We start from the raw sequence: 19,912 nt of genomic DNA on the forward strand, positions 1-19,912 counted from the left end.
AGAACACACGAGTGCTGTCTCTTACGGCAAAAACTTGGCCGCTGTGATTAAGTGAAGGATCTTGCCATGGGCACGTGGCCGTGGGTTATCAGGATGAGAACTGAATGCAATTGCAAGGGTTCTGCTAAGAATTCGAGGGAGATTTCAGACAGACGAGGAGAAGGCGTTGTGACCTCACAGGCGGGGGTGGACATGACGCGGTGAGAAGGCAGAGGATGCTCTCAGCCACCAGCGGCGGGAAGCGGCGAGGGGCGGACTCTCCCCAGCGCCTCGGACTGAGCACGCACCTCGATTTCAGCCCAGCCACGGTGCTTGTGGACTCCTGGCTTCCGGAACTTGGAGGCGATCGAGGTGCGTAGTTTAAGTCATCAGGTTTGTGATCGAAGCTACAGGAAATGAATACAGGGTCCTAGGAAGGAAAGGTCTTTCCGAGGGGAAGGTCAAGGGTGGGCACAGAGGAAGCAAAGGCAGCGAGTGCGCGGGTCATCGCACCGGAAGCTGCGTTCTGGCCCAGCATCACCAGCTGCCTGTTTTCTTCCTCTCCCATTACCCTGCTGCTTGCAAAGTCTCTTGCAGAAATTTGTTCCCGGGGAGGGGGGGGTCATCTAACCTGATGGGTGAGTCTCGTTCTTTCTCTGGCTGAAATGTCTAAAATGCAGTCATGCCTGTTCCATGTCTTGCTGTATCTGGTCCATGGAACATTGGATGCACGAGTCATCTTTTTCAGAATTCTCTGGAATTCAGTAGCCACACGAGAAACGTGCCCTGTCTGTGTTCTCTTCCCATACCGGAGCTCACCTGTTGTAAAATTTGGAGTGGGATCAGTCGACCTTGAACCCCAGACTACGGAGAAAGTGCTGTGTATTGTGCTGCCTCCCGAGAGCCAGTAATTAACCTCGGCTCTTCAAGTTGAAGACATCGTATCTGTTCAAAACTAAAGCAGATTACGGAAGGGAAAAGCATGAAAAAAAAAAAAAACTCTAAAACCTCTTGATTATTTTGGACTTGGGACACAGATGGGAGTTCCTTTTGTGCCAAAAACTCCATTGAACTGCACCAGCTGTGAAGTAAAGAAAATTTGAAAGCATCACACATTGCGGCTCACGGAGGAGCTGCGGGAGGAGGAGGGAAAGTTTTGCAGATCAGTTGTTTCCCGGCGCATCATGTGGCCAGATGAAAAGCCCAAGACCACATCTGGAAGTGAATTGTCCCAGTATTAATATTCATGCAGAGTCTATCTAGAAAGCTGTTTCCTCTGAATTTTTAGCAGTATGGTAGGTCTGGAGGAAAAATGTTTCTTTTGTGTTAAGAAGGTTGTGCTGCATTACTTTAGAGCTTTCTGAGGATTAATTTTAGAAGAGCATTGGGAATGAAAATATTAGGCCTTGTGCAGGGGTTGTCTTCCAGATACGCAGCTGGCGGGGCCAGAAGTGCCCAACCGCAGCAGGTGCTGTCCCAGAGCCCCTGCTGGGCCAGGTGTTGATCTTCCAGTTGCCGGATCAGGGAGAGATCTGAGGATTTCGGGGGCAGGGGTGCTGGAGCGATGGGGGTGCTGGAGGGGTTTCGGGAGCTAAAGGGAGCAGCTATTTAGAGCATGGCCATGCCAGAATATATCTGCTGCATGGAGCCCTCACCATTCGCTGTGTGGAAACACCAGTGCGCCTCTGGTCTCTTCTCAGTAAGTGGAAGCAGGAGTGGGCATTTGATCTTGCAGCTAGGATGTCCACATCCCGATCCCATCGGAGTGCCTGGATTTGAGTCCTGGCTCTGGCTCCTGACTCCAGTGTCTACCAGTGCAGACCTTGGGAGGCCGCAAGTGATGGCTCCAGTGATTGGGTGGAGTGATTGATGTGGGAGACCTGGGTTATGTTCCTGGCTCCAGGATTAGGCCTGGCCCAGTCCCTGCCGTCACAGGCACTTGGGGGCGTGAACCAGCGGATGGGAGTTCTGTCTCTATATGTCTGCCTCTCTGACTCTCAACTAAAAATATTTTAAAAAGAAGAAGTAAACCCACACAATGGAGATTCATTTATTTAGTGCACCTTATGGGAGCCTACTGTATACGAGGCATCATGCTAACCAAGCACCAATTGTATAAACACGTTACGAAGTGCGGAGGAGTGAGTGGGCACGTGGACTTGTAGTGATTTGTTTGGGACTTGCAAGACCTTGTTTTATTTGGGGACTTTTGGCTGCAAGTGAAGAAGACCCTACTGCCAACTGCCCTACATTTTGTTGGCTCAAATGACAGAAAGGCTCAGAGATAAATGCTGCTGGGTACAGGGGATCCTGTGTGTGTGTGTGCACGCATGCATGTGCATGTGTGTGTGTGTATGTATGTGTGTGCATGCGTGTACATGCGTGTGCATGTGTGTGTGTGTGTGTGTATTTCCCTCTTTCTTTGGCTGATACCCTATCTGAGTTTCCTTGAAAGCAGAGCCTGAAACAAGGCCTGGGAGGCAGGAAGTGGAAGTGAGGGAGAGGGAAATGGGCAGAGAAGGGAGAAAACCCAGCATGGGCTGCAGCAAGAGCTGGTCACTGCTGGTGGCACCTGGGGCTCGGTCCCATCGGGGACCCTTTGAAGAAGCATGTGGAATTTGGAATTCCTATGGAATTTCTCCAACTGGAGGATGGGGGAAATAAGGATCTTTATGCACAGATTCCCTGCCCCCCATGGGTGGGGGATTTCCTCTGGGGACATGAAGACTCCCATGCTTGTGGCTTGTGCTGCTTTTGCCTGGGTGACCTTCCACGGCACGTGTAAGGTGGGACCTGCAGGAGGCAGGTGAGTGTCCACTCCACTTGTCCCCAAAACAGTGGGCTAAGAAGATGCAGCATCCCTGATGTGCGCCGAGCGGGGCTTGCCTCGGCCTTGGCTCCAGTCCTGAGCTCCACCTGGAGGCCCAGCGGCTGCCCAGCACGTCACACCACATGGCAGCAGCCGTGGTGGGAACAGGGGCCTCCAGGCTCCGTGGGAAGGCCAGCTGAGCGAGCCTTCTCTCCCCGGGGTTCTCAGAGCTTGCTGGAGTGGAATCTAAACCTGAGCCCGTGCATAATAATTTCAGGATGTGGCCCAGATGTGAAATTTAGAGTTCACTCATCAACCAAGTTCCAGATTGGTGCCACTCCACTGTAAGAGTGGGCCACCCTCCCCAGGCCTCTCCTGATTTCCCACTATGCACCTGGAGCGCTCCAGACAGTGAATCCTCCAACCACGACTGTTGCAGGTTTGGGGCTCCGTGAATATGACCAGGCCATCTATCGGTAATTAGGTAACTACAGTCAGCTTGACCCTAAACCTCTGGCCACGACGGGCTGCGCTGTGATTTTGTTCCTATCATTTGTGCTAGGAGGTTTAAATGTCACGGTATATTGGAACCTTTGCTATAGAATGAAGTGCAAATTGGTGGGTTTTGCCTGGCGTTGTTAGCTGGGATTACCTGCCTGGCTCGGCGGCCTAGCGAGACTCTCCCAACCTGATTCGATCTTAATGTCAACCCTACTTACAGCAAAGGTCTCCGTGGGAGCCCAGCCGCCTCCTCTGGGTTCCAGCCCAAGCGCTCAGGCCCGGAGCTCTCCTAACCTTTAGATCCCTGGACCACGTCCCTTTGAGGCCATTTTCTCCTCGAGTTTCTGGTGAGGTCGCGCAGTGTAGACCGTGTTAATTATCCTGGTCGGTGTTTTCATTCTTTCTGGCAAAGGGTTCCCTTTGGTTTTGTTTCCCCGGGTGGAGGAGGGGCCCTGGCAGTTCCGGGAGTGACCTTGGCAGTGGTCTCCACACGGGGCTCCCTGCATCCGCTCTCTGTCCACAAGCGCTGCCGATATCCTCAAGGCCTTTGAGGTCCAAAGAACTGCCTTCTGCCTCTCCCCTTTGCGGGCCCGACTAAGTTTGAAAATTAGGTTTTCCGGATGGACTGCAGCTGCGGAGCCCCGGGGGTGAGGGGCGCCTAGGCTGGGCTTTCTTTACCTGCTGCGGAGCTCAGCGCCAGGCGCCCAGTGAGACCGGGTCGGCCTGTGGGAGGGGGCGCGGGCCTCAGGTGCAGGGGCTGGCCCCGCACGCTGGCCCCGCACCAGGGCGTTCCCGACGCCCACAGGCAGCCCTGGCTCCCTTTTCATTCCCCAGGCATTCGAGGTGGAGGGTACTTCCTCTTAAAATGCTTGAATTAATCTCTTGATACCAATCCCTTTTCAAACTTGTTTCTGGAGTTTTATTAACTTTTACTTCAAACACAGGAGTCGAAGGGCCATGAAAACCCGCAGAGAAACTTGAGTGAACACCTACTATGTCTTAGCGTGGTTATAATTTATATCCCGTGAGCAGTGGTCCGCTCAAAGTGCAGATCCGTTTCCATTTCGAGGTCGGCTTTTTGGCTGATCTAATTCTTTATCACCATTTAGCTTATGAAACACCTATTGGTGCAATCTGACTTGACCTTTCGCATTCCTACTGACAGCTGAGAGATAGATATGCATAAATTAGGATCCAGAAGTTTCCTTTCTGAAAATCAGTGGCTTTTTAACCCTTTTGAGGGTTAAGTAAGCAGCTAAAATAGGTAACCCGCCTGTAGAATTTTCTTCTCAAGTTCTAGTGAGAGGTTTCCCGGCGTCTTGGGTGGTACTTTTCTTATAGTATAAACTGGTTACTGCTCCTGCTAACACAAGGGTGCTTCAGAAAGCTCTGGAAAACAGAATTAAAAAAAGTTAGTTTGTTTGCATTTTTTTAAATCTATGCATGTGAAGAATCTTGATAAAGTTTATAGAAAAGACATAAAAAAGGTATACATGGATTTCTTTTTTTTTTTTTTTTTGGCACCAGAAATAAGCTTCTCTTGGGGTTGGCGTTGTGGCACAGTGGGTTAAGCTGCTGCCTGCAACACTGGCATCCCATTGGAGCACTGGACTGAGTCCCGGCTGCTCCACTCCTGATCCAGCTCCCTGCTAATGCACCTGGGAAAAGTAACAGAAGATGTCCCACGTGCTTGGGCCCCTGCCACTCATGTAAGAGACCCGGATGGAGTCCCTGGCTTCTGGCTTCAACCTGGCCCAGCCCTGGCCATTGTGGCTATGTGGGGAGTGAACCAGTGGTTAGAAGATGGATCTCTCTATATATGTCGATCTTTCTTTCTCTCATTCCCTCTCTCTCTGTAAGTGTGCCTTCCAAAAAAATAAAATAAATTTTAAAAATTAAAATTAATCCCTTTAAAAAATAAATGAACTTATCTTTGATTCTACTTTTGCGCCAATGATTTGCAGTGAGCTGGTCTGGAGTAGATGGAGCTGCCCAGAGAGGTGACGGCTCTCACCCCCATGCACTGGTGGACTTGAGGGTGACGTCAGAGGGAGAGCTTGGTGGTGACCTTTCTCCTAACTTGTTCATTTGTTCACAGTGGTTAACAGCACACATTCCGAAGCTGGAGGCTTGGCCTCGCTTCCCGATGGCTCTACTGAGCCTGCACGTGACTGTGCACAAGTTAGCCCGATTGCGCCTCACATTCCTAATCCATGAATAGGGGTGATCGTGGGGACTTGATGGAGCTCAGAACGGTGTCCAGCACATAGTAAGTGCTCAATTAAGATTTAACTAGTCTTATTATTAATATTGTTGTTACTGCATGCCACAAACTATGTGAGCCTCTAGGGACCCCGTCGTAGGCAAGGTGCAGACCTATTAATGAAGCCAATGTATTTCAGGTGCCCAGCCTAGGACCGAGTCTCCGGGGACACATTAGTGAGCCAGAATCCCTATTCCTGCCTGCAGTCTGGTGGAGCAGACAGGAATAAACACGTCCGTGTGCACACATGAAAAACCAGACCGCTGAGAAGAACACAGCGGGGAACAGGAAAGGCAGTGGAGTGGGAGTGGTTGGCTTTTCCCATGTGGTCATATCCGAGCAGCAGGAAGAGCGGGACCCTCGAGAGTCTTTGGGAAAAGTGTCTTTTAGGTGGAAAGAACAGGGCGAAGGCACAAAGCCCTGCACAGCGGGCAGCCCAGGATCCCCGAGCACAGAGCTGATGGGGAGAAAGCAGAGTGAGGTCAGGGCGCGCAGGGACCAGGGCGGAGACGAGCTGGGGATGGAAGGATGCAAGTGTTGGGTTTCAGTGCGGTGGGAAACCATGGGGGCAGGGGTGAGGGGGAGTTTGAGCTGGGGAGAGACAGGATTCAACTCCCATTTTTAGAGGATCCCTCTGGATACCATGAGGAGAACGGGGTCAGGGGCAGGGGCAGAAGCAGAGGGAGCAGGGAGGAGGTGCAGGTGTCGGTCTGGGGAGAGAATGGTGTCAGCTGGGACTTGGATGAGGGCAGGGCTGGTGGGAGGAGAGTCTATCCACAGGATGATTCTTTTTTTAAAGATTTATTTATTTGAAAGGCAGAGTTACAGACAGAGAGAGGGAGAGACAGAGAGAGAGATCTTCCATCTGCTGGTTCACTCCCCAAATGGCTGCAGCAGACAGAGCTGGGCTGATCTGAAGCCAGGAGCCAGGAGCTTCCTCCTGGTCTCCCATACAGGTACAGGGCCCAAGCACTTGGGTCATCTTCTACTGCTTTCCCAGGGCATAGCAGAGAGCTGGATCGGAGACTCGAACTGGGACTCGAAGTCAGGACTCAACCCGATGCTCAACCTACTGTGCCACAGTGCTGGCCCCTCCCAGGATGCTTTTCAAAGTGGAGTTGATGGACTTGCTGCCCCTGGCTGTGGCACTTAGATTTTAATGGAAGGCCAAACACAAACAACAATGAATAAAAACACCAAAAATATGCCAAGATGATAATTCAGATAGTGACAAGTGCCGTGCAGCCATGAGAGAGGATAACAGGACAGCGAGATTCAAGAAACATTGCTTAGAGACAAACAGCACTGAAATTGAGACGTCAGGGGCAGCCAGGTGTCTGAGTCACCTCTTAGTCGCACCGTTGGCGAGGGAGTGATTCTCACCCTAGGGACAGGAGGAGGATCAGACACAGAACACTGGATGCCGGAAGATGAAATCAACTTATTATTCACATGTTCTCACAAGCCGGAATAGAGAACCACACTCCCACTGAGTCAGACGTGGGGTGGTGAGTAAATTCTGATTAGGAGTAATCGAGAATTTATCTTGTACTTTTTTACATTTGTGATGCCTGTGTTAGAATTCAGGCGCAGATATCAAGTGGGATGATGGACAGATGGACCTCGAGTTCTGGGGGAAGGAAAGGGCAGAAGAAATAAAGGTAGAAACCATCGGAACACGGATTGGACTGGCTGAGGCCAACCTAGGACATAGACTGGAACGGTGGAGTCCTGCAGCAATTAGCTATTGATCAGAAGAGAAGCAAGGGAGGAGACAGGGGAGGGCCCCTGGGGTGGGAGGGAGGAGACAGGGGAGGGCCCCTGGGGTGGGAGGGAGGTCTGGAGAACAGGATGCCGCAGCAGTGCAGGGAAAGAGCCTTTGCAGTCAAATGATGTGCCTTGTGCTTGCTCCCAAGTGGTCAAACAAACCCAGCAAAGCATTGGATTTGGAAAGGTAGTGGCCATCGGGACCCTTGATGAGATGTGGAATGCTAGGGATAGAGAGAAGATGGGGCTGGGGATAGAGAGAAACCTTGAGAATGTCTTGGAGAAGCTTAGCCATAATCTGTGAACACTGGCACTGCTGTTAGGAGTGATGGAAAGCTGGAAGTTGTGACACCGGCGAGGTCAGCGCTGCGTGTCTTGGAGGACACCTAGGATCTTCTTTGTGTCCTTTCGCAATCTTGGTTACCTGTTTACCCTGTGCGCAGAAGAAGGCCATCGTGGTCAATCATTAGAGCAGCGCACTTGAGGCCAGAGCCAGGTTCCAGGTGGGGATCCTGCATCCGTCATTAGTTGTCAAGGTCTGGGGCACTTTTCAGTGCCTCAGTTTCCTCAGACGGTGAAAGGAAGTGCTCCCGGCAGCACAGAGCATGGGACCAACTAGAGGAGACCCGATGACCGGACCACAGTACACCTGCGCATGACCCAGAGGAGCCAGGACAACGTCGCGCGGCCGTCGGTTAGAGGAGGCAGCGAGACGCTAGCTTTCTCCTGCTGTACTAGGGGCAGCAGGTGTTAGAACCTTCTGTGTTCACGTTTGTAAATAGGAGCGCCCATGACCTGCCTCCACGCCACCTGCTTGTTGGAGTAAGGCCCTTGGCTTTCACATTCCCTCCTGTGAATGCCCACAGCACACTGGGTGCTTGCAGCCAAGGGTTCGCTCCGCCAGTCCCCAGGCTTCCCTTACCGGGAGCTGTGATGACCAAGAGTCAGCCCGATGTGTTCCCCAAACCCAGCCATTTATGCAAGCATTATATTCTTGGTATTTGCATACTGTCACAGAAGCTGAAGATCAGATCCTGACAGTTGTCTCATAAATAACCATCAAAGTGTACATAAAACACACATTCGAGACAGGGAGAAGCGCAAAAATCTAGAACAACTGCCTTGTGTGTGTCTTCAGGGTCTCCTTTTGCCTTAAAGAAACCAAAACTGGAGCTTCGGGATGACACGTTATTGTAGGTGCTTTGAAGGGAAGACTGCCTAGAACACAGATCAGCAGACCCGACACAGAGAGGGCCTTGGATCCACATCAAAAGAGTGGCAAGTGAATGAACATCCATATGTTTTAAGTTAAAATTAAATCTTTCAGGTATGTATGTATCACATTTTATGATTCACTGCTTTAATTAACTTTTCCAGTTGACTTGCCAACTGCCAGTCCCAACTTCACTGGGTAATGGTAAAACTGTAATGTTTACTGTTCAGCAATTATAAATGGGTACTCAGTGTTTAAACCCCTGTAAAATGTTTAAATGCAAAGAGAAGAAAATAAAAATGATTGATCGAGAAACAAATACAGGCAATAATTTCATGTACTTCTTTCCACTTTGTCATAAACATACTTTAAAAAATAAAATATGACTGTTACTTAGTGTCTTCTTGTTTCATAGATTATGTCATAAGCATTCTTCATGTTAATAGTCAATGATATTTTTAATTGATTTCTTTTATAAAATTTGGAATAATAATAAAATGAAAGCTCTTCATTGTTAGCTTTAATCAGTACCCAAAGTATATAAAATGAAGCAAGAAATCATCCAAAAGACCAACTACCCAGAAACGACCAGTGTTAAATCTTCCTAAACGCTCTTTGAGGTTTTGCTATTCACAAAGATGTCGATGAAAGGATAGGTCAATATGATGCCTACTCTTTTTTAGGAAACATCGTGTATTGCAATCAGACTAGATGATGATTATTATTAGTATCGACAAGGTGTGAAGATAGTGCAGAAAGTGCCCATCTAGCCCTCACCCAGACTCTAGCTACTACCAACATCTTGGTGGGCTGTGGTGTTTGTCAGAGTGACAAAGTCAGCACTGCGCATTGTTGTGGACTGAACTCCAGATCTGGTCGGGATTGTACGAGTTTTGCCACTACTGGGCTTTGTTAAGCTCCATGATCCAGGCCAGGATACCACATCACATTTAAAAAGAAATTGAGGCCGGCGCCGCGGCTCACTAGGCTAATCCTCCGCCTTGTGGCGCCAGCACACCGGGTTCTAGTCCCGGTCAAGGCGCCGGATTCTGTCCTGGTTGCCCCTCTTCCAGGCCAGCTCTCTGCTGTGGCCAGGGAGTGCAGTGGAGGATGGCCCAGGTGCTTGGGCCCTGCACCCCATGGGAGACCAGGAGAAGCACCTGGCTCCTGCCTTCGGATCAGCGCGGTGAGCCGGCTGCAGCGCGCCAGCCGTGGCGGCCGTTGGAGGGTGAACCAACGGTAAAGGAAGACCTTTCTCTCTGTCTCTCTCTCTCACTGTCCACTCTGCCTGTCAAAAAAAAAAAAAAATGAAGAAATAAAAAAAAAGAAATTGCATAGGCAAAAAGCTTCAAAGCCACAGAAACATGGATTTCTAATCCCCTGAAGGCTAGTGTTTCTTAGCTAATCCCCACAGATTTTTAAATCTTAAAACTATTAAGAAGTTGGAGGTCATCAAGTTTTTTAAGTCCACATACTGTTTTTGAACAGAGCTCATCTACTGTGAAGATAAGATTAGTTCTGCTGTATTTCTTCCTGTCTGCTTCCCCAGTCCTCTCAACCTCACTTGGTGTGTGACTGTAGACTTTCTCCCACGTTTGTCACGTGTGCGTCCCATTCTGCAATCAAGTTCTCACTTCCAGTCTGAGCCAGGGCTGAGTCCTGGTGTTCCCCCAGTCCTTCCACACTCCACCTCTCTGGTCCTGAATTCTGTATTTGGTTCACCTCTTCACTGGCTAACTCAGTCTCTGGGATTTTCTTTCGCAGAAGTGGTGCGCGAATGCTGTGTCTCACCGATTCTGTTTGTGTTTGCGAACACCTGTCTGTGACTTTCCTATTCAAACAATAAACTTTTCTCGCCACTTTGGAAAAGCCATCGTCACCTTCGAACAGGGAGAGCTAGAGGGGGACTGAGGCCAGCCCCGAGGTCTCCCTTTGCTGGTGGTTTGGTTTGTTTTTGCTCTGCTGCCTGGAAGAATTCTTTATTCTTGAGTTTATTGTTTTCACTAAGAAACGACCTCATGTGGATTTATCTATTCGCTTTCTTTCTGAAATGAGAGTTCTCTTGGGACCTGAAGGTATAGAGTTTGCATTTGTTTCAAAGATCTTGCCTTGCTGTCTACCTCAACAGAGCTGGCTCTGCTCTTGTGGTCAATCTCTTTGGGGCACCGATTACCCTTGGGTTGGGTTCCCTTCGCGCTCTGCCCGGTCTCACAGTGTTACCCTCTTCATTCTTTCCTCTACGTGGACAACCATCTCGGGATTTTCTCAATCCCAGCCACTGGATTGTTGTTTACTTCTACTTCTTCTTGCTGATTCTTGTTTACTGTAATACTGTTTGAGTTCTGTTCTCGTTATCACTCCAGTCTTCCTTTTTCTTCTCAGTCTGTTATTTCACTCTTCTCACTTTGCTTTGTTTTATTGACTTTAGATTTTTACTCATTTTTTTCCACAGCATTATATTTCCACCAAATAATCCCATGGAACACGTTCTTCTGTTCTTCCTTCCCTTCCTCATTTCTATTCTGTCCCAATTCTCCCCTCCCCTCCCTTCCCTTCCTCTTCCCTCCCCTCCCCTCCCCCTCCTCTCCTCTCCCCTCCCACTCCTCTCCTCTCCTCTCCTCTCTTCCCCTCCCCTCCCCTCCCCCTCCTCTCCTCTCCCCTCCCACTCCTCTCCTCTCCTCTCCTCTCTTCCCCTCCCCTCCCCTCCTCTCCCCTCCCCTCCCCTCCCCTCCCCTCCCCCTCCTCCCCTCCTCTCTCTCATTTCTGAAGGACACAGTATGGTGTGGGTGAGTCTGTTTATCTCCCACTCAGCTTACCTTGGCCTCTTTGTGAGTTTTCTGAGTTTGGGGGCTGACTGCTACCCAACGGTTGATGACTCTCTCCTGGTCCACTGTGCGCTGTTACAGCAGAATGTGGAGAGGAGATCACTTACAAAGAGCAGAGATTGGTTTCTTAGTGCAGAGGCTGACAAGTCCACGGCCAAGGGGCCTGCATGTGGCGAGGACACACTGCCTCATCTTGGCGGATGGCAGAACACAAGGGGGCGTGTGTGCGAGACATGGGGGAGGCGGCCGAATGCGTCCTTCTCCCAGGAGCCCACTCCAGGAGCAGCCAAAGCACCCTGCCAGCACGGCCGCCATCCACTCCAGAGGGCGGAGTCTTGCAGATGCAGTCACTTCTGGAAGGGCTTCCCCCTCAACACGGGCTTTGCAACCCATGGACTTGGAGGGGAGGCACAATCAGACCGCAGCACACTCCTGTCTCCTTTCTGTCCTTCTCAGCCCACCAGATGCATGGAATGGAGGTGCAGGAAGCTCTCAGAGGGAGCTTAGCTCTGCTCTTTCTTCTGAGATCCTGTCAAGTATCCTAAACTCTACCTTGTCTCCTAAATTGACACAGTGCCAAATAATAGGCCTCGGCGTCCCCTTGTCCCTCTGCTGATACCCAAATAGCTTGACGGGGAACCACTGTCAGTTTTCCCCAGGATCCCCGCCATGTCTCCGACTCCCTCCCTCCACTTCCTTCCTCACTGGGAGACAGCTCAAGACTCTGCTAATTCACTGTCTTCGTGCTGGGAGGGGCAGGCTTGGCCCTGGTGGAGCAGGACCGTTCTGTCCTTTCTTTGGCTGCCACCCTTAGGGCTTAAGGAGATGCACACACCCGCCTCCTACTAGCTGTTGCTGATGAGTTCTTAGCCTTTTACAAAAACTACTTTTCTACCTTTCCTGGGTACCGGAGTTGGATATATTCTCTAGGAATTCAGCTTTAATCTTTTATTATCTTACAGCCTGTAAATGATTTGTAGTGGTTCGTCATTCTATAAGTGACCAACATTTATTTAACTATCTTCCATTTGTTGGCAATTTAAACCTTTGCCTGAATGTTTTGCTACAATAAATAATACCATTATGAACATCCATGATAATAAATTTTTCTTCACATATTAAATTACTTCCTTATGGTGGATTTCTAAAAGGAGCATTACTGGGTCAAAAGGAATGGGCTTTTATTTTTTTAGTATTCTTGATACGAGCTGCCAATTTGCTTTCCATATTTTGCTATATTTCAAAATGTTCTTCCAATAGCTCACATCAGAATGTTACAAAGGCGTTTATCACCATAGGTTTCAGGAGAAATGGAAACAAATCAGTCCAAGGCAGGAAGGTACCGATTGTGTCTGACAGTTGTCAAGGACGAGCGTGTGTTGGAGCCACAGTGGTATGGAAGCTGCCACCAGCGCGACCATTCTGGAACCTGGAGGGAGTGAGCTGGGTGCCCAGTCAGGTGAGACCCAGGTCCAGGGCACGAGGAGGAAGTGTCAGGCGTCAGAAAACACGCCAAGTGTACAACATGCCAACGGGGTCTATAAAAAAATGCCCCCAGATAATTCCCTTCTCTCTCTTTTAATCCCCACTAACCATCCACTATGCTTTCAGCATCAGCTGCAGCAACAGAAATGTTTCATTTTACCCAACTTTTCTCTCCCAGAAAGAAAAATCAACAAAGCATTATCATGCTTCCCAAATACAACTGAACTCATCTGATTAGGGAAAAGCGAGGAAAGATGTGTCATCTTATTAGAAATGACATGATGTATATACAGCCATATGTTTTCAAAGGGTTTTCTGTCAGTGTTAATCAAAACTCTCCCAAATTTATGAACCTACAGAGCAGCATGTCAACCATATGGGAAATATCTCCCCTTCAATATTGAGAATTTGAATTAATAATAAACATTACTTAGTGAACCTAAATGAGAAAAACATATCGACGCTGAATCTAAAAAAAAAAGAAACTTATTTTACAAAGCCCTTGGGTGTTAATTTTTTTTTAGGATACTGCTCCGTACCTCTGTGTTTACTCTGCCCATGCATTTAATGCATAGAGAAGTGGCTGCACTCCATCCACAGTCACCGTCAAGGTGTCCAATAATCACTATCCCATGTTTGCCTGCTTGCTTTGTATTTGGTGGGAAAGCAGTTGAAACACTTAGCCTGAAAAGAACCCAGAAAGGGCATTCCTCTTAAGGCTCAGACTACAGCCCTGCCCATTTGGCCCTGCCTGATCGTCACCCGTGGCCTTCCCACAGCAAATTCCCGGTATCTTTCGTGTCCGGCAGTCCCCACCGGCCCATGTGTGCTGTGCGAGGAGGGGAGCTCATTTCAGGATCAGTCTTCCTGAGCTTAGCTTGATTTCTAGCACGATCAGTTGGGTGATCTGGCAGGGTCCTGTTAGGCAATGAGTTCTCCTTAGTTGGAGGAAACATCTTTGATTCTTGCACATGGATCTTAAATAGGAACTTTCACAAGGCTGGGGGGTGGTGGTCATAATTGGGAACAGGCTGACTAGGAGGCAGAAGGTACAGCTGTAGACCATAAACCCAACACAACGGGCAGGGGCTGGAACGGGCAGGGGCAGGAAGGAGGGACTCGCTGTTCTCTTCATCCTTCCCAGGATGGCTTGGATGAGGCTGAAGCTGACGGCCGTGATGGTGATGGTGATGGTGTCCATTCTGAGTCATTATGATACGAAGAAAAGATACAAAAATGATAGAGATGTCCAAAAACGATGTGGCAAACACACGCTAAGATGACTCCCTAGTGAGCCAGCTAGGATCCCCACCCGTTGAGTATGGATGGGATCTGAAATTTGCTTCTAATCCACAGAATATGGCAAAGGTGAAGAAATTTCCAGATACAAGTAAGGTTCCAAATCAGTGGATTTTTAGCTAATTACAGGGGAGATTGTCCCACAGGGGCCTGCCTTGATCAGGTGAAAGCCTTAAATGACAGATTCCTTCCTGAGCTAGAAGTCAGCTGTGCGTTGCGGGAGGGACCATGCAGCATAGGAAATCTGTATTTTGTCCTTGTCTCCGTTTCCTGGCACAAGCTGCTTGAATTCTGTAAGTTGCTGAGGTATGGGGGTGATGTCTTTTGGTCTCATGGTTGGGCTGAGTCCCTGGTTCCAGACACAGGAGCTTCTGAGACCCTTGGCCTTCCTGAGCGATGTGGGCATCTTTAGTTCAGGAGCCCCCTGGGATCACACTGGAACTCATGCTAACGAGATGACTCAGGGCAGACCCCCTCGGTGGGCTCGGGGAGGGGCTGATCATCAGGAAGACCAACTGCAGCAAGGCTGGGAGCCTGGAGCCCCCGCCGAGCTCCTGTGAGAGGAAGGAGTGCTGGAGACTAAGCTTTTATGAAACTGCTGGACAACAAGGTTTCCCTGAGCCAGAAGTGGGGGCGCTCAGATGCATGGGCAGGAGCTCCTGGATGCGTCCAGATCTCACCTGGTTTGCTCTTCAGCCAGCTGCTCATTCGGAACTTTTATAATAAACCAGCAGAAGTCAGCAAAGTCGTTTCCTGCGCTCTGTGAGCTCTCCTAGCCAGCTGTTGAAGCTGCGGAGGTGCTGGTGGGAATCCCCTAATTGCACAGCCCTCGTCTGAAGCCCCAGTGCTCCCTAACTTGCAGCTGGCACCGGAGCCAGGGCAGTCTGTGGGACTGAGCCCTTGGAGACCATGCTGACTGCAGGTGAACAGTGTCAGAATTGAGCTGTCGGACCCGCAGGGAACACCAGGGAGTGAGAGCCGTAATCAGGGTGAGGAGAGGCCCATCCGTTCGTTTGGTGTCAGAGGAGTTGAGCCAAAACAGTGAGCAGGGCTAAATGGAGGGTGGTGCACGGCCAGAGCCCCCCCGTGAGAGAGCCGGGGAAAGTCAGGGCCTCTGTCCCACAGGAGCCAACTCCATGCGAGCTTGGAGGAGGATGGCCCTGCGCGACGGAAAGTAACTCGGCCAACACCTCCCTTGCGTTCTTCTGAAACCTTGAACACAAGACCCATCTAAGGAGCACGAGATTCCACACCCACAAAAACTGGGAGCTAATAAAAATGTGTTGCTTTAAGATACCCTGTGGAGTTGGTTGTATGACAATAGATCTGTAATGCAAACGACAACCAGAGTACAACGAAGATTAGAGGTTTGGTCCAGGCATTTGGCAATGAGTTTGGGGTTATGTGTTAGAGAGAAAGCTGGGGCACACTTCAACTTTACCTACAAACGCTGGACGTTTCGAGAAACAGAATTATTGCCAGTTATTTTCTGAGACTACAGATGACCAAACGGAAGGTGCATTTGCTCATTTGTTCTGGAGCTGCATCCCGGAGAGCGGCTGATCTGGTTGATCTGGGGTGGCTGCAGGCATCTGTGTGTCTCACAGTAGCCCAGGAGCGTGCCACGAGCAGCCCTCAGTCTACTGCGAGTGGAACTAGATCCTTTACAGACCAAGTGTCCTGAAGGGACTCTAGAAACGCCATTGCCACAACTGAGAAGGGGAGAGGATGCAGCCTTGCCAGCCTTGGAACCAAAGAGCAGACGGGCGCAGGAGAAAGGAAGCAGCCCAGAGACATTCTGATGGGGGCCCCGGGCTGTCGCCTGAGCTGGAAGGGCTGGGTGCTTAGCCCCCGCTTGACGAAATCTTGATTCCAGATCCAGCTGCTCCCCTTAAAGCTACCCGAGTCCCACGTGAGGACTCTGAACATCCCCCTCTTTGTGTCTGCCTCTATTTTGTCCAGTGTGTTTTATTATTGTTGTTCATTATTCCTTCATTGCATTCTTCTGCCCGCTGGCAAAATGTACTGAGGTTGGCAGCCACAGACCTTTGTGGCTAAGGTAGAACATTGGTGAAGATTAAAAACCATGGCTGATGGTGGGTCAGCATCTAGAAATACATTTGGGAAGTTTACAAGAAAGATCTTAAAGCATTGGGTGACACCACTGTGGAATAAGTTGTTGAGACACCAGGCTGGAGGCTCGATCCCCCGAGTGAGTAACCATACACCCCAAAGACTGTGAAAGCAGGACGCGCCTGGTCACTCTGCAGTAACAAACATCCCAGCCTCTCAGCACAGCGCGTGGTTGTCTCCAGCTAAGGCTCCATGCTCGTCTCGGTTTGGCTGGGGTGGCCGGGGGCTTTCTTCTGTGTCATTTTCTCCAAGTCATGCCCAGGAATGGAAACTCTACCATCCAGGTTTTGCCAGGGGAAGTGCAAACCATGTGGAGGTTCTTAAAGGCTTTTGCCGGGTAAGTATGCATGTTGCTGCTACTCACCTTCTATTGGGCAAAGCAAGTCACATGGTTCTGCATCACTCAAAGCGGCAGGGAAATGCAATCCTACCTTGTGCCAAGGAGGAGAGTCAGATATTTAGAAGAAGCAGCACTAATAGCACAGATATTTGATCTAGGGTCTCCCTGAGGCCACAAACTTCTGGGTAGCACAGCAGCTCTGCCGGGAGCCCCCCACCCCCTCCCCAACATCTGCACACCCGGAATTACTACTTATTGAACAGATGCAATGCTTCTTGAAATAGCTGTACAGGTGCTTATGATGCATTTCAAAGGATTATTGAATAAATAGTAGCTTTTAGTCTTCACACATTTCTTTTAAAAGAATTTGTATTAAAATTACCAATGTTAGTATGTTGGAGAAGGATTTCGATGTTTAAGAAAAAGTATCCTTGCGTGTGAGAAGGTTAGGAACTACGGAATCAAATATTTTTCTGACTCAGTGCTGTGACTTATCCAGACGTCTCTCTTGGGTGGTTTTCATCAGAATCAAGCACACAGGTTGTATGATGACGCTGAGACAAACGACTCATGCCATTTCCCGCAGGGTGGGTGGCAGATGCGCTCCACCGACACTACTGTCGCCACCAGGTAAATCGCGCATGCTGGCTTTGTCACAGGCTTCTCCCACACCTTTCCGAATCCACCTGAATGCGAAGCTGCCTGGGAAACCACAATGCAATAGAGTCCTTAAAACTCCCTCTCATGAAGAAATATGTCACTTGTCTTCATCCCCTTTGGCTGAAATCAGCTTTCACTAAATAACTAAGGTACCCAAATCTGTGTGGGCAGCTTGGTGAAAATGAATGTGAATGAAGAAGTTATTGCTCGCTGAACGTCCACCTGTAATTTACGGTTCCTGCTTGGGCGGAGGGAGGAGGGGGGGTCATTGTTCTTAAGTCCTTTGAGAAATCTTCCATCATGTTATTTTCTCTCTGCTCCTGAATTCACGCCGAGTCCAGCTCCTTTCACTGGTGCTGGCTGAAAAGCCATTGAATGCCACCACTCCCCTTGCACCTGTTCTTTTCTTTTGGTAAACACTGGCCACAAAGGAACCAAGACGCGGAGGAGAATTCTCAGTTCTTCCCCTCCTTCCCATTTCCTCAGGCTCTGGAATTTTCCTACACTGTTGGTTATGCCATACGATAGCCTGCAGAAGTCCTCACCCCCGCGAGAATGTTCCCTGGGCTTGGAGCTCACCATCCACCTGCACACCAGTCAGCATTCCTCTCTGTGGATGGCTATTTGCAGCGCAGAACAATTCTTCTCAGCTTGGAGAGAGAGAGCAGGCCCGGGAAATCAGCAACTCTGAATTCCTTCTGTATCATACGAAAGGGAAGAATTTTCCAGATGCAACTGGACACGCCACATGGAGAAAAATAAACCGGAAAACCACCCGAGCCCCCCAGGGCAGGTGTGTTGGCGCACATTTCCACGCGATTTTCACAGGAGTCCTGGTGTTAAAAGCAAGAGTGCTTTCGAACAGAGATGCAGGAGAGTAAAAAGAATAAGTCTTCTCTAAGTTTAACTTGCATTTATGATTGTAAAAGTGCTCTACAGTTTGTGAGAAGATACAAATAGGAGAACTATAAAGTACTTCTCCCAAGTAGTCACATTCCCCGGGGAGAGCGATTGCTACTGTTTTCCTACCTGTGCCTGAAAGATTGAGACAGTAACTAAGTTTGGCTGTATATTTTTCCAACCCTTTTCCTATGCATTAAAGAAATATATTTTTAATTTAAATAGCATTATACTGATTCTGGGCTCAAGGCAAAAGATTCATAGCCATAGATTCAACTTCATTTAGTTAGTTATTCAGATACTCTATTTCCTTCTTTCTTTTTTTTATTTGACAGAAAGAGTTAGACAGTGAGAGAGAAACAGAGAGAAAGGTCTTCCTTCTGTTGGTTCACTCCCCAAATGGCTGCTACAGCCAGCACTGTCGATCCGAAGCCAGGAGCCAGGAGCTTCTTCTTGGTCTCCCATGTGGGTGCAGGGCCCAAGGACTTGGGCCATCCTCGACTGCACTCCTGGGCCACAGCAGAGAGCTGGACTGGAAGAGGAGCAACCAGGACAGAATCCGGCGCCCCAACCGGGACTAGAACCCAGCGCCCATATGGGATGCTGGTGCCGCAGGGGGAGGATTAGCTAAGTGAGCCATGGTGCCGGCTCCAGATACTCTATTTCTTTATGGACTTTTAATATACTTAATCAGACAAGGACCAAGCATGGTCTAACAAAAATATCTGACTAAAACAGTAGCCTGTTAATTTCTTATGTTTTAATAGGTTTCATTCCCCATGTTTTAAGTTTTAATATTTAAAATCACATGGCTAATTTTTTTAAATTGCACATTGTAGCTCTAAAAAACCTGGAGGGTTGTCTACAGGATATAAAGGATGTAAAATTTTTCTTTTTTGCCTATCTGGTAAAGGAAGGAAAAGCAATGGAACTGAGAAGCTGTGTTAAGGACTGGTATACTTTTTAAATATTTATTTATTTATTTGAAAGTCAGAGTTACACAGAGACAGGAGAGGCAGAGAGAGAGAGAGATCTTCCATCCACTGGTTCACTCCCCAAATGGCTGCAACAGCCAGAGCTGTGCACATCCGGAGCCAGGAGCTTCTTTCGAGTCTCCCACGCAGGTGCAGGGGCCCGAGGACTTGGGTCATCTTCCACTGCTTTCCCAGGCCATAGCAGAGAGCTGGATCGGAAATTGAGCAGCCAGGAGTTGAACCAGCATCCATATGTGATGCTGGCACTGCAGGCAGCAGCTTTACCCACTATGGTACAGCCCCCTTAAGGATTGGTATTTTTGCCAACATAGAATGACCTCTGTTAATTCAACTTTTTAATTGGAATTGTGCTTTGCCCAAGACTGACAATTCATCGTTTTATTTTATTTGATATTTGCTAGCTAGATTTTTGTCTCTACTTCCATTTTCGAATGGGCTGATGCTTTTTAGTATATTGGTATATGTCTTGTGAAAGGACAGAGTTGAGGTTTTCCTTTTTAGCCCAAACAGAGGTTTTCTCTTTCACAAGGGGAATGAAACACATTCGCTCACTGACTCGAGTCCCTAACGTGGTGATTACCTCGTCTCACCTAGGACTGGTTTTTTTCTTCCATGAAGCTTCTCTTTTCTCTGATTTGTGCTCCGTGAACTCTGTGGTAGCCGCTCTTCTTCCCTCCAGGAGAGAGATCCTTAATTTTTGTTCCCAGAGATACTGAAACACCAGAGCTTCCGAAGAGTTCCTG

At 49.0% G+C, this 19,912-nt stretch overlaps 1 long non-coding RNA gene across 1 annotated transcript in view; it reads left to right on the top strand.

The window, feature by feature from the left end:
* Window positions 1-211: 211 nt before the first annotated feature.
* Window positions 212-19,912, top strand: part of LOC127484249 (uncharacterized) — a 39,431-nt gene continuing 19,730 nt past the window's right edge. Inside the window, exon 1 of the long non-coding RNA XR_007911135.2 lies at window positions 212-351. This is a non-coding gene — a long non-coding RNA (uncharacterized lncRNA). The remainder of the gene's footprint in view (window positions 352-19,912) is intronic.

The sequence above is a fragment of the Oryctolagus cuniculus genome, chromosome 15 (assembly GCF_964237555.1).
Source record: "Oryctolagus cuniculus chromosome 15, mOryCun1.1, whole genome shotgun sequence".
Taxonomy (NCBI): Eukaryota; Metazoa; Chordata; class Mammalia; order Lagomorpha; family Leporidae; genus Oryctolagus; species Oryctolagus cuniculus.